The sequence below is a fragment of the Rutidosis leptorrhynchoides genome, chromosome 2 (genome assembly GCF_046630445.1).
Source record: "Rutidosis leptorrhynchoides isolate AG116_Rl617_1_P2 chromosome 2, CSIRO_AGI_Rlap_v1, whole genome shotgun sequence".
NCBI classification, from domain to species: Eukaryota; Viridiplantae; Streptophyta; class Magnoliopsida; order Asterales; family Asteraceae; genus Rutidosis; species Rutidosis leptorrhynchoides.
Window position 1 is genome coordinate 220,112,242 of NC_092334.1, and position 15,335 is coordinate 220,127,576.

The window sequence follows — 15,335 nt, forward strand, 5'->3', positions numbered from 1 at the left end:
CGTGATGGTGATTGGACTCGATCAACCTATTCACCACCATGTGCCATGTACATGATTTCATTTTTCTTGTTTGAACATCCGACAACTCCGAGAATACTGATAACAACCATACCCGGGACACACCTTCGATTATTGTCGAACCATATTTATGCTTCCGAATGAATGACAAATTCTTTCGACTTCAAACATATGATACACGTGTATACTATCTCGTCTTCGCGCAGTTTTTTTCGACGAAATACGATATGCTTGTTATGCTCACATCGAGGCGGAAAATTCTCTCGCATCACACTCGTACTTCCGTTTAAGGAAATCTTTATTCTAAATTCTCAATGGAGAGAGAGACTCTTCACATTATGCTAGTATTCGCCTCGAGGGTGAATAGTCCTAACGAACGTTTTTCAGAAATCAATAAGAAACTTGTTCTAACAAACATTTTCAAGTCCTAACAAACTTGTTCAAATATATCTTAAGGAAATGTACCTCGTTTTGGATCGAGATACTCGTTTCACTTCTAGACTTACAAAAAGCCTCGGGACCATGTTTAGACATGAGTACAGCACATCAACCACAACCCGACGGACTGAGCAAACATACGATTCAAACCATGGAAATCATAATACGAGTTTGTGTTATCAACTTCAAATTTACTTGAGAAAAGTATTTGCCTTTAGCCGAATTCTCTTACTACAATAATCTTCATTCGAGTATTAACGCCACACCTTTCAAAAATTCATATAGCCGCAAATATCGTTTTCTTAATTGTTGGATTGAAGTAGGCAACAAGCAAATCACCGGACCCGAACTCATTCACGAAATAACCGTTAAGATTATTTAAATCCAAGAAAGGTTCAAGATGGCCCGTAATCTCCGCTATGCCGATGTTAGACGTAAATCTCTCAAATTCCAAGTGGGTAACCGCGTAACGTTAAAAGTGGCACCTTGAAAAGGTGTAATCCGTTTCGGGAAACGTAGAAAGCTAAATCCGCGATATCTTGATCCTTTTAAAATCTTGGGGCGTTTTGGACCTGTTACTAGCCATTTAGATTTTCCGACTCGTTTGAGTCTCCGTTCATCCTACATTCCATGTATCAAACTTGAAAAAGTGTCTTGCCAAACAAGAACTTGTGTTCATTTCGATGAGCTTACTATCGATGACAAACTCTACTTCATAGGGGAACCGATTGAAATTATGGATCGTGAAACCGAACCTTAAAACAACTTAAAATCCCGACTGTCGAAGTTCGTTGAAATGCCCGAGGAAGTACCCTCATTTATTCGTAGAATTGGCAATGCAAGATCTCGAGGAAGAAACAACAACTACTACTTCCAACTAAATTTCGGGATGAAATTTCTTTTAAGGTGTAGGTAATGTAACATCCCGCGTTTTTCCGTTAAATTTATTTTAACACCGTCTTTTTTTTAGATAATATCTTTCGTCATCTATTTTCGTACACTTCGTTAACTAATGTTCTTGATAATTCCGTTATTTGCTTATAACATTTCCCGTTTACTCTCGCGTATTTAAAATAATTCGTTTGGTTAATTCACGCACCCGCTTTTAAACTCAAGGGACTAAACTTGCCAAGAGATCAAACTAGTTGACTAGGTCAACTAGTCAATCCCACCACCACCACTCATTCAATCACTCTTCTCTTTCTCTCTTTCTTTTCTTCCATTTTCACTCTCAACTTCCAAATTCATTTAATCATCATCTAAATTCAATCTAGGAAGCTTACAACAAAACAAATTACATATTTAGAATCCTCTCTTCATCCTCTACAATTTGATACCAATTTCATTTCTTTTGGGTAACATTTCTAAAACTCTAGATTTCATGTTCTTAGTGTTTTTGAATTGAAATAGTGTTAATTATTGTCTATGGCTCAAGTTTAACATGAATATGTGTTTGGTTTGTTCGATTTTGTTGTTTTGAGTAACTAGCATGAACACTAAAAATGGGTTAGTTTAATCTTGAGTTTTGGAAGATTAAATGTTGTTTAAATGTTAAAGTTCATGTATTAAATATGTTGCTAGCATCGTTAGCTTCATTTTGGTATGTAAGTTGATTTAGAAAAACTTCGTTAGCATGATTGTTGATTTTATGATTTTCGGATAGGGTTTGATAGACTTAAAATGAACTTTTGATGCTTTGAATGCCATGAAATATTTTTAGTAAGTGTTTAGTTGTAATGTATGTTTAATTACCTTCAAAACGGCATATCATATTTGTAAATTGGATTCCCGAATCACCAATTGCATTTTTGGAGCTTGAAACGTTAAATAATGATCATTCGACGAGGTTTTCGTTTTTGTTAATGATGAATTTTATTGATCATATGTGTTTAGTTGTATTCCTTGTTAAATTACCTTTTCAACGATATAAGATACGCGTTTTGAATGTTTACGGTTCATAAGTTACATTTGTATGAAGTTTGGTTCGAGCCTACACTTAAAACTGCACAGGTATTCTATCTAGTGTTAAGCCGCGGCGCGGCTCCTCTAGCCACGGTGCTGCTTAAAGTGTGGAAATGTGGCTGTCCAAAATTTCCAATTTTCGTAAATATCTAACTATGCTACGCAACTCCAATTGACATGAAACTTGGTCAACATGCTTATATATGACTTCTAAGCTTAGAAAAATTGTCCGAGACCCGACCCGAACACGTTGACTTTTTCATTGACTTTGACCAAAGTTTGACTTTTAGTCAAACTTAACCAAACACTTGTGCAATCGTTCTAATCTTCTTTTATACTTGATTCTTGCATGAAACTTGACAACGTGATTCACATGCTATACATTCGAGTCGTAACGAGCCATAGGACTAATTGAACACATTTCGCCCGACCTTGTGTCGTAATCGGATAATTGATACAACTTACTTGTTTAGGTCGAGGCTAAATAACTTTCATGCACACGTTTACTTTGTGAAGTACTTTTATACTCGTACTCTCGAGGTGAGATCATAGTCCTACCTTTTTCAACAACTTTTATACTTTTAAATCGTGAGCTGAGAAACATATACATTACATACTTCTATACATTTCATATGTATATATACTTTTCATACTTTGATACTTTAAACACAAATACGAATACAAAGATACTGACGAGTTAGAACAAAAGTCCTCAATCCAATTATCATTAGTTACACTTGGAGGGTGTAAGCGAGTAATTATGTTGTGTGGCCATACAGGTTTGACGAACCCTCATTCAGAAGGTTCGCTACCGTTAGTAAATGAAATATAATTTTATCGGGTCTAGTGTATGTTCTAACACTATAGATTCAACATTCAGAGGAAACATTCAGTTAAGCCTTGATAATTGGGTGCTCGTGATACAAATGACATTTTGGAAATGTAAACGATTTGGATAATCAACTATATAAAATCTTGTGGTTCAAAGACATACTTTTACAAATACAACTATGATTTCACCAACATTTTTCGTTGACAGTTTTCTATGTGTTTCTCAGGTTCATACATGGCTATTTGATACATGCTTCCGCGTACACTCATACTTGCTTGGGGTCAAGCATACATGCATACACTCTGATTACTTGCTTGGAGTCAAGCATACATAAATACTTATGCTATTTATAGCAACCGTGATTTTAAACTAATTATGTTGCAAGTTATTTCATTTATACTTTATACTTTTGTAAACTTAAACTTGTTGTCGAACCGTTTGGTAAACTAAACTTTGTAAATCTTGTACTTTTCAAATGAATGCGATATAATTTCGGTCAAACGAGTCTCATTTAGGGACTATGACCACGTTTCGGGACCTAAGTTAACGGCGCCGTCAATGACGATTTTGTCGGGTCGCTACATGGACGTGGGACAATGTCCATTAAAATCTCCAATATGGCAGCAACATTAACAACTACTTCGGTGCTAGAATCTTCCAACTCTTTCTTCTCATCTGGACTCTCCATTTCAATTTCCTCATCCACCTCCTCGTCACTCTGGTTGGGAGTTTCAAGAATAATTTGTTCAGAGAGTTCTTCTAGAACGAAGTCCTCTCCAGTCATTAAAAGATCAAAATAAGGTAGGAGTGAAGTTTGGGTAGGTGTGGAGTGGTATTCTTCTTGTCTTCTACTTCTATCTTCTTCTCTTCATTCCCGAAATAAAAGGTGACTTTCTTAGTGGAGATGGTATTTATTTCTCCGTTACCATCAGAAGGACATACAAACTCGTCGATCGTGAAAGGGACTTCTTCTCTACGGGCTCTCAAGGTGATAGTATGTGAATAAATGTCAATGATCTCTTTGGATGTATTCATGAAAGGCCTTCCTAAGATGATAAGGGTTTTCATATCTTCTTTATAGTCCATAACCACAAAGTCAGTCGGAAAAAGGAATTTGTCGACCTTAACCATGACGTTCTCAGCTATTCCTTTAGGATATCTAGTGGATTGGTCAGCTAGCTGGATGCTCATTTTGGTAGGGTTAAGGTTTCCAATTTCGAGTCTCTGGAACAGTGAGTAGGGCATGAGATTGATGCTGGCACCAAGTTCAGCGAGCGAATAGATAGTACCAGATAGGTAGATAGAACAAAGAAGGGTAAAACGTCCGGTATCCCCTAGTTTTTTAGGAGAGTATTTAAGAGAATGGCTGAACAATCCGTGTTCAGTGGGACATTGGGTACTTTGGGTACCTTATCCTTTGTTGTTAGGAGTTTCCTAAAACACTTCTTACTATGAGGATTTTTAGACGCAGTGTCCAAAAATTTACCGTCAAGCCTGAAAGATTTCATCTTGTTATGTCTTTGCTTGAGACGGCTCGGGAATGGAATGGGTGTTTTCCAAGTAGGATTAGGTGATGACTCAATGACTACTACCGAACGGGTATTAGCTAGTTTCTTCCCCTTAGAAGAAACTGAAGGTTGGCTATGTGCCACCTTTGAGTCATTTTTAGGATTACCCAGAGATTCGAGACGTTGATTTAGCTAGCTTATTTGATTTTCAAGACTACTTAAGTGATTAGTCATGAGTAAGTCAGGTGCGTCTTGTCTTGCTGTGATCATATTGATGATTCGCAGTAGGAAATCGTCTGGACTTGTCTCTGGTGGGGTAGTGGGTTTGGTATGTTGGTTGTGCGGATGAGCTAGGATATTATCGGAGTAGACAACAGAGTCCCCACATTTAGCCTTGTATACCTTGGCCGGATGTGGGTCAGTACAATTCTGGCATAATTGCACTTGAGACACATGTTGCAGGAGTTTCTTTAGCTTTCCGACTTCTTTGGTGAGGGTTTCTATTTGGTCCGAGAGATATTTGATGGTTTTATTTTTGATAGGATCGGAGGCGGAAAGCGTTGTTACTAATGAAATGTCGTCTTCCGTGTTCCAATCGTGATGGTGGATAGTAATCTCCTCGATCAATCTCCAGGCCTCGTCAGCAGTGAAGTTCATGAAGTTACCTTGAGAAACAACATCAAGAGTAGACTTGTTAAAATTTGAACAGAGCTCTCAAGATGGTGGTTCAGGCATCTTCGAAGCAAATGTTTGAATCTTTCCCATGCAGTGTAGAGTGATTCATCGTATGCTTCTTGAAAGTTTATGATATCATTCCTAAGTCTGATTTGTTTTGATGAGGGAAAGTACTTGATTAAGAAAGTTGTTGCCATTTCCTCTTCTAACCCCTCGAACCATGTTTTTGCATGAAGAGTTAAGGAATAGGAGAACAGATACAGATGAACTATATCTTGTTCAACCCTATTTTGCTTATATGAGTTGGATAAGGAGAGGAATCTATCTAAGTTAGAGTTAGGATCGTCAATTGGTAAGCCGTGGAACTGGTAATTGTTCAAAATGAGTTGTATGATGCTATGCTTAAGCATAAAAGATGCTCCGTTAACCTCTGGATAGAGTATCGGTACTCCTCATCCTTCTAACGAGGGTTTGGTGATGTCAGCGAGAGTTATGTGTGCGGCCATCGTCGAACTATCGGCAGTTAAGGGTGGATCTCGTCGGATGGGTACAATGTATGATATCGGATAGAAGAAAGAATGTGTCGGAAGAATTCTTAGCGGTCTAAGTAGCTTAAACCATCCTAAAGGTTCACTAATAAGGAAGTCCATTTTAAACGTTTTAATTAACCTAAATTAAGCTAATATTATCTAACTTAACTACGATAAACTAGTAACTTCTGAAAGAGTTAGTCTCAGTCAAAAGGGTCTCTTAAAAACTAACTAACCTAAACAGGCTCCAAATTGTACTACCGCTCCCCGGCAACGGCCCCAAAATTAAATACTCCTATGATATGCCCGAATTGGACGGTTTATTTATGCGGTGTCGTTAGGTCATAAAACATCAATTCAGGATATCAATAGAAGAAGTTGATTGTTTAATTTATATATGCTGGGCCTAAATCTATTATTCCTTCCTATGGGTTAGCAAGGGCAAATATGACCTAGGTTCGTTCCTTGAGCGGTCGAATTAGAAACGGAGCTTATTCAGATAATGTAGTAATTAAGATTGGGTTTATACACAATTTAGTATCCAAGACTAGTGGCCAGGTATACCTTGTATGGAGAGGCAGGATCCTTTTGGTCCCAATAAATTGGTGACTGTTCGAAAAATCCAACAACCAAGTCTAACCGGTTTATTCTAGACACCACTTTTATCCGGAATATCAAATTGTGTAAATGCAATAGTTGGGTTGATTTGATTTATAATTGTAATTAAGATATTAAAGCAACATAATTAAAATAAGCTAGCTAGCATGCAACAACTAAGAACAGATAAGACGTGGTTCACCGTGATTTAAGATAGTGTAGTGTCGGGATGATTGCGAGACACTCGTTGGATAGATATACCTTGGTGTAAACACTAGATTCCCTACTAATTTATTTCTCGATTAGCATGTCACGAGGAACTAGGCTATCGTGATTCTGATCGGATGGACTATGCTCAACTCCTGATGCTTTATCCAGTTTAAGGATATAAACGGCCCATCTTAGATGCAATGCATACCTTGGGCACACGAATAAAGTAGCATAGCCATAGTGTATCACCCAAGTGAGTGGTTATGATTGAGTTTTGAATACCTTTCTGTCAATGGTTTGATAAAATCTAAGGTTTTGTAGACAAATTAGGTTACTACTATTCACTGTACAAGCCTTCAAAACAATTAATACTTCCTTAAAGATTTATAAGCTTAGTTTGTATTGTAGTGCGTTGAATTCCTATTTATGATTTAAACCAGCCGTTACTTAAATCTACGCAATAAATCCCTTAGTTATCCACCATGTACTATACTTATAGTGGTTCCATAGCTTCTAACCTTGACCATGCTCAAGTGGTCCTGTAGTACATCAACATTGTACTCTACTGTTGCAACAGTATTTCCTCGAGTCTTATACTCTTAGCCAATGTCTTGATCTGGTCCTACGGTAATTCCCCATGTACTTTATAGTATTTTCGATGGGTTCGTACCTTGACCAATGTATAAACACGGATAATTAATTTCCTTACAATTGTCGACTTTATAAAAGGTTTTAATCACATTTATTGGTGGAAGGACGATAATAACGAGGTTTAATGTCATAAACAGAAAGCGAGTACGAAACGATAATCATCCCTAACTAACATTATTAAATCATGGCAAATAATCAAGCAATTACTCACACATCATGGCAAAAAGCATTTTCTAATATTGATAAATCATAAACATTGAACAAGAATATTATAATAAATTAATAATTGAAATGATTGATATTACCGAATAATGTCGGCAGAATAACACTTGTATTTCTTCATAATATCCGTAGCATTACAATGCTCGATAGATTCTACTAATAACTACATACTAATCTCCTATTGATCACTAGAGAGCGACAATAGAGAGATAATTATTTTCCTAATCTCTGTACTTTTCTCTCTCTAGAATCCAGAGAGAGAGTAGAGAGAGAACTAATCTCCTACTGATCACCAGAGAGTGACAATAGAGAGATATTTAGAGAGAAGTGAAGAATGGTGTGTAGAAATGAGAAATGAAGCCCTCCTTTTATAAGCAAAGCTGATGGTATTTTCGTAAATAAATAGGAGAAAAACCCTGGCAGGCCGTTTGGCAAGCCGTTTGACAAGACGTTTTTCAATGGTGCCCGTTTGCTGGCAAGCCATTTTCCCTTATGGCAGGCCATTTGCTAGATCGTAACTTGTCTTTCACTGTTGTCGCTCTTCGTTTAAGCTCTGTTTCTGACTATTATTGCGCCCACGCGTTCGTAATTAAATATCCTACAACATGAGATTAAATAAATAATTTTTTTCAAAATTTATAAAATAAGTTATTTAAACGCGAGTTAAACGTCTTAGCCGGTTTTGCTCGTTTTTCCCCGTTTTTCATCCATTTTTAGTGATCCTTGAAACATAGCCTTCGTAATGACATAATCTATCAAATGAAGCAGATAAATGCTTATTTAGATGATAAATTCAATTACTTTATCATAAGTGGGGCTAATATCGAGGTAAAAATGTGACTTTTTAGTCGATATCACTGGGCTATCCTATGGTCGAGCTCCTAACGCTGGAAAGGACCAGTCTCTTTAATAAAATTCTGCATGAAGAACAAATGGAGAGTAGCATTTCCACTAGATATATAACTTTTTATACAATGCTTTTAAAAGATAAAACTAAAAAAGTAAATAAAGTAAAGTAGTCTACGGAATACTATCCTGGCCAATGTGTCGATCAGTGTCTGCAAAGTATCCATTAGGTCCGAAGAGATCATCATCATTCTCAAGTCTCGACAAATACTCAAGCGGCTGTCCTGCATCCATTTTAAGACTCAAAAGCGTGTCTAGACAAAGGTTTAATGGCAACTCCAGGTGTGATAGGTTCAGAAATGGCTCCTCATCGGGGATGTTCACGGTAATCTCAAAAACCTGGGCTGTGGGTGGCTCTACTAAGATAGGCACTGTCACTAAGTGGCAGCCCTTATGTAGCTCACGAACAGGGACCGTCTCCATGACTGGGAAGGCGAAACAGCTAATATAGGCAGCATGATGGGAGCAACGTAAGTTGGAACGACGTTTGAGGCGACTGAATGGACTGAGACTGGAGTGGAGCACCTGGGAGTAGCTTGTCGTGTCGACTAAACATGGCATGCTAGTCTGAATGACGAAGGGCCTAGAGTACGCTTGGGCATTCCTTCACGCTGACGCTATGCTCTGAGAGCTCGGTAAAGTCTCTGTTGGTCTCTATGTAATGCCCACGCAACATCTGGGTCATTGAAGGTGGCTCCATAATGAATCACAGTCTGCAGCTCTCGTGTCTTTAGTAGCTCCGGATATTCAGCGGGTCTCAAAGTTAAACGCCTTGAGGGTCGTACTGGAGGGGCTGGCAGTGCCGCATTGATGTCCTCCTCAACACTCTCAAGGACCATACGCCTTGGACCTAACTGTGTTGTAGATGGCCTAAACTAATCTGTGCCATCCTCCGATAGGTAGACTCTGGGAATCCTTCTCCTGTGAATTGGAATACAATAGGAATCTCCTGAGCTTGGCATTTTACCTGAATACATTCAACAAACTCGTAAGTACTAAGCGCAAGTATTGCGCTTAGGTTAGTGCACAGAGATAATATTTTGTAGACAAAAAATAATTTGAAATTAAAATTAATAAAATAATAAGGATAAGCAAGGGGTGCCTCCCAAGAGCACTTTGTTTATCAAGTCGTTACAGCTCGACTTTTCTTGTCAGGTCTTCAGAATGGATCAAAGGAGAAGAGGTGCTCTTCCTTGTCGTGGTCTTCTAGATAGGCTTTTAATCGGTGGCAATTGACTTTGAAGTTGCCAGTAGGTCCTTCTAATTCCACGGCTCCATGTGGAAAAGCATGTATAGCTTTGTATGGCCTACTCCATCCTGATATGAATTTTCCAGCGAACTTCTTGAATCGATAATTAAAGCATAGAACTTTATCTCAAGGAGCGAACTTTGTAGGTATCAGTTTTGCATCGTGTGTTAGCTTCGTTCGTTCCTTGTAGATATATGACGTCTCGTAAGCTTGGTCTCTTAATTCAGCGAGTTCATTCATCTGCATCTTTCAATGACTAGCGGTTACTGAAGAATCAAGGTTACATGTCTTCAATGCCCAGAGAGCTTTATACTCTAGTTTCAGCGGAAGGTGATAGGATTTCCCATAGATCACGCGGTAGGGTGTAGTTCCTAGAGGATTCTTATAAGTAGTCTGGAATGCCCACAACGCATCATCTAGTTTTTCAGCCCATTTATTCCCATGATGGTCGATGGTGCGTTCTAGAATTCTCTTGAGTGATCTGTTAGTGACCTCTGGGTGTCACAGAAGTGTGTGCCTCTATCACTTATTATAGCGCGGGGAGCTCCGAATCGCAGAAGTGTCTTTTCAGGAAGTTGGTGACGACCTTGGAATCATTTGTTGGAAATGCTTGGGCTTTGACCCATATGGAGACGTAATCTACTGCTACGAGGACATATTCTTTCCCATGGCCCCATAAAGTCTAATCCCCATATATCTAAGATCTCGCAAGCTTGGATATTAGTCCGAGGTATCTCATTCTTCATAGAGATAATACCTTGTCTTTGGCATGCGTCGCAACGCTTTACAAGCTCTTGCGCATGTCGGAATATAGACGGCCAATAAAATCCTAATTCGTAGACTTTTCTTGCGGTTAAGTTTGCTCCATGATGACCTCCAGTTGGCCCGTGGTGACATTGGTGAAGAATCCCTGTTGCTTGTTTCTCATCTACGAACCTCCTGATTTTTTGATCAGGGCAAACTCTGAACAGGTACAGATCTTCCCAGTAGTAGTACTTAGCATCCCTGAAGAACTTTCTTCTTCGGGATGTGCTCATTCCTTTCTGTACTACTCCAGCAACTAGGTAGTTGGATATGTCATTGTACCAAGAAGTATCAGTAAATTGTGATCCTATGCTAGCTTGTCCTAAGCTCATAAGCTGTTCTTCCGGAAATTTGTCTCTGATATTGATATCTTCAAAAAGTCACATTTTTACCCCCAATATTACGCCCTAGAACAATAATGATTTAAACTTTGTTGACAAAATTATCACTTTTTCAGTTGATTTTGTAGATTAAGTAAATACGAAGGCGATGCAAAAAGAATCAAGTAAAACGGAGCTAAAACGAAGATTCTAGAGAGAAAACGGTGAAAGACAAGAAATCAAGTTACAATCCAGTGAAAATCAGCTGACCAGGCAGACCAAACGGCTTGACAAACGGCCTGCCTGGCTCACAAATGGCCTGCCGAACGGCTAGGATAAACGGCCCCTATAAACGGCTTGACTTGCCATACGGCCCCTGCAAACGGCCTGCCAAACGGCATGCCAAACGGCTTGCCAGCCATTTGCAGGCAAAATCCAAGTCTATTTAAAGGGTTTTCTCCATCCATTTCAACACACACTCAAATTTTAATTCACTTTATATTTTCAAGCTTTTAGTTAGTTTTTAGTGGTAGTTAGCTTAGCTTTTATTTTCCGGAGGATATCCCGGCGAGTCCCTGCGATCTCGGGCAGATTTCTTCGGCCTTTTCAGGTTTTTATCCGAAACGCTTGTCTTTTGTATTGAACATGTGTTCTTACTTTTTATGTTTAATAATGCGTTCCGATATTACCATGATAGCTTAATTAATCTATATGTTGCCATGATAGAAGTTTTGGTTAGCGTAATTATGTTAATTTAGTACGATTACTGTCGTAATACTGAACTAGGAAGTCTGATAGATTTGTATGCTAGCAACTTAAATATTGACCATCCTAGGTTGTGATAAAGACTTGTCCACCTATATGAAATTAGCTACTTCATTGGATTAAGACCCCTGGTTATACTGTATCTGAAGATTCTATGAACTCGGTATGGCCGGAGTTCCCGAGAGGCATCTAATGCGCCTTTAGGACATGGAACTTTGGAATTGAGACATGAATGACCTAGTATGCCTATTGACTATTCCGAAAAGAATTCTTAAGATCTGTTAAGATCTAGTTAGTGCCTTTACTGTGTGACCCAAGCCTATTGCATGTTCTTGTTTGATTGTTGCCTCAGGACTTAGTCATATCAACTGTTTAGGTATTTATTAGGTTTCTATCTGCTTTACTTTCAGTACATCAACTGTAATCTTGTATAATGCTTGAATTGATATGATCTCATTAGTATAATGGAATGGTTGTTAGTTTCACTTAAGGTTTTGCCAACTTAAACTGACGGACTCCTTCCGTTTGTGATCAGTGTTCAATCAACACGACACGTTGTTATTCAGTTAACTAAACTGATAACGAGGGTTAGGATTAGAGCTCATCTCACTAATAAACCTAGTACTTTACTGAGGATAACCTCCGAGGTATAGCTACCTTTCAATTATACAACCAAGTGACATACTTCTCACTGCTCAAAGAGAACTCCGAGAGTCCAGAGACAAGTAGGTCTGTGTAATTGGTTCATTCAACCAGATCTACATCATTCCAAGCATAGTCTTAATATAAGCATAATTAACTTTCCCTAACCCAACACTGATATCTTGGTCAACATTTCCCTGATCTGCATACTTCGGATATCCTCCCACTTATTTACTTTTCTGCACTTAGGACTTTTAGCTTAAACTAACTACTATCCTTTATCTAGGTAATTTAAATAAAAGACAATTATCCACTTGATCTTCAATTCGTTAATCCATTAAAAACACGACACTAGGTTAACTTACACCTTCTACACCTTAGAAAGTAAAAGTAAATTTAGGCCCCCGCATCATATAAATAAACAAAACCATTGTTTGCCACCTTAATCAACTGAATCGGACATCCTGCTGCCTAACGACACCGCACGAATAAAACCGTCTGTTTCAGCCATATCATAGTCGTAACAAGTTTTTCTTACGCCGCTGCCGGGGATCGAATATTTTGATTGAGAAAGATTTTACACAGACAAAAGTATTGTTTGGTGGTGTCTAAGAAAGACAATTATACACGGACTTGGTTGTTGGATTTTTCGAACAGTCTCCAATTTATTGGAACCAAAAGGATCCTGCCTCTCCGTAGTCAGCCTGGCCACCTAGATACGAGTAAGCTGTAAGAAATCCTATCAGTTGAGATATCCGATTAGCTTAGCGACCGAATTTCAAGAATAATTGTTTTTATTGAATTATCGATCCTTTCAGTCAATTAATATTGTCTAAAAGTTAGTTTTAAGTCTTTTTAAACAGAAAACCTAAAAATGGAACAACAAAATATCCTCGCTTCTATTCATTAGTCTTGCTTGGAGGGAAGAGGAGGACCAATCACCTTAGAAACAGAAGGAATTCGTGAAATCATTTCACACATGATTAAACTAGTCAGTATGATTAGTAAATTTCAAGGATTACCGACTGACGATCCAAACTTTCACTTAAACAAATTTATCAGTCTGGTTGACTCTTTTAAGAAGGAAGAAAATGAGAAAAATATTTTAAAACTTCATCTTTTCCAATATTCACTTTCTACACACGCTTTGGCATGGTTTGAAGAACGTAACCCGAATTCAATACATTCATGGGAGGTACTAGCCACTAAATTTCTAAACAAATTATATCCACCCTCCCTACAAACCTGTTTAAGAAATGACATCACAAACTTTTCTCAAAAAGAAAACGAGTCATTGTGTCTAGCATGGAATAGAGTAAAGATGATGCTTAAAATATGTCCGAATCATTCGTTAAGTCGGGCAGACATAATCTGTACACTTTACAATGGTTTGACCAAGGATGATAAGTCTCTCCTAGACATGGCCTCACAAGGCAATTTCATGTCCCGAACAGCAGATGAAGCATGGAATCTCTTGGATACAATAGCTGTGCAACAGGAAGATTGGAGCAATGAAGCTGCTGAGAAAGATGACGTCTTCGCTCATACGGTAAAAATGTTGGAAAGCAGGTTACAAGATCTCACCCTCACTCTTCAAAGTTTACCAATTCCTAAAAACTCCGATGCTACTAGAACCAATCTAAGGTATCGTTACCCTAGATGGGCACATAAACAGCAAAATAGCTCGGACGATAATGTAATCTTCCCGTTACACAAACCTACTCTCCACTTTAAGGAAATTTTAGTTGAATTTATGAAAAAGCAATACATGATAAATCTTCAAGTCATAGAATTTCAAAATAAGTTCGACACTTTGATAAAGACTTTTGAAGAATTAATCACCAATTTTTAGCTCACGCTTAAACGTTTAACCACTAAAGTTGATATAGAGTGTAGTGAGTTTGAAGCCCTAGTAATCACTAGAGGAGGGAAAGAAACAACTGTCAATATACCCATACAAGATTTTTTCGATAAGGAACCTATGTCAATTGACCCAGTTGTCAATCCACCGGAACCTATCTCTCCTAAAGCCCCGGAAGTTATTCCGCACGCCCGCATACCTTTCCCAGGTAGGCTTAGGAAGGAAAAACAAGAAGCACAATTCGCTAAGTATTGGGATATTATCAAGAATTTGCATTTGAATGTACGACTAGTAGATGCTTTAGTAGAAATGCCGAACTGCGCTAAATTTTAAAAAGAACTGCTTTCAAACAAAGAGAGATTAAGAGAGATAGTTAGCTTGCCCTTAAGTGAAGAATGCTTATTAGTGTTACAGCATGGGATTCTCCCTAAGTTTGGAGATACAGGAAGATTTACGGTACCTTGCTACCTGCAAGATATCCAAATTCAGAATGCATTAGCAGACTTAGGAGCCAGTGTAAACCTAATGCCCTATTCGTTATTCAAAAAGATAGGATTAAATGCCTTAAGGCCTACCAGAATGTCTATCCAACTCGCGGACAGATCAGTTAAAATTCCTCAAGGAATAGTTGAAGATGTCCTATTCAGAGTGGATAAGTTTGCATTTCCTGTTGATTTCGTCATTTTGGATATTGAGGAAGACACGAAGGACACACTCATTCTTGGCAGACCATTCCTGAATACTGCCAAGGCCGTAATTGATGTCCACGAGAAATCATTAAAACTAAGGGTTGGAGGAGAAGAAATCACATTCAATATTGACCGTCTCATGAACCATCCTCGCGAAGAAGATGTGAATCTCTCTGATTCTTTTCAAGAAATCGTCAACGAATACCTGGAAGAAACCATGGCTATATATAGTCAAGATCAAATTTCTAAGTATCTGTTCTTTACACCTCCTAAAGGAAATCTCGACACTTATTCAGCCATAAACCTTAGTCAACACAAATCTCCCCTCTCTGAAAGTAATTTTCTTGGCAAGACTATCCGAATAGCACCACTAGGACAAGGCATCCCCCACCTCTATTAAGGAGAAGACCGAATAAAGAAACAGATTTCATTCCAGTATATCAGGAACCACAGTCA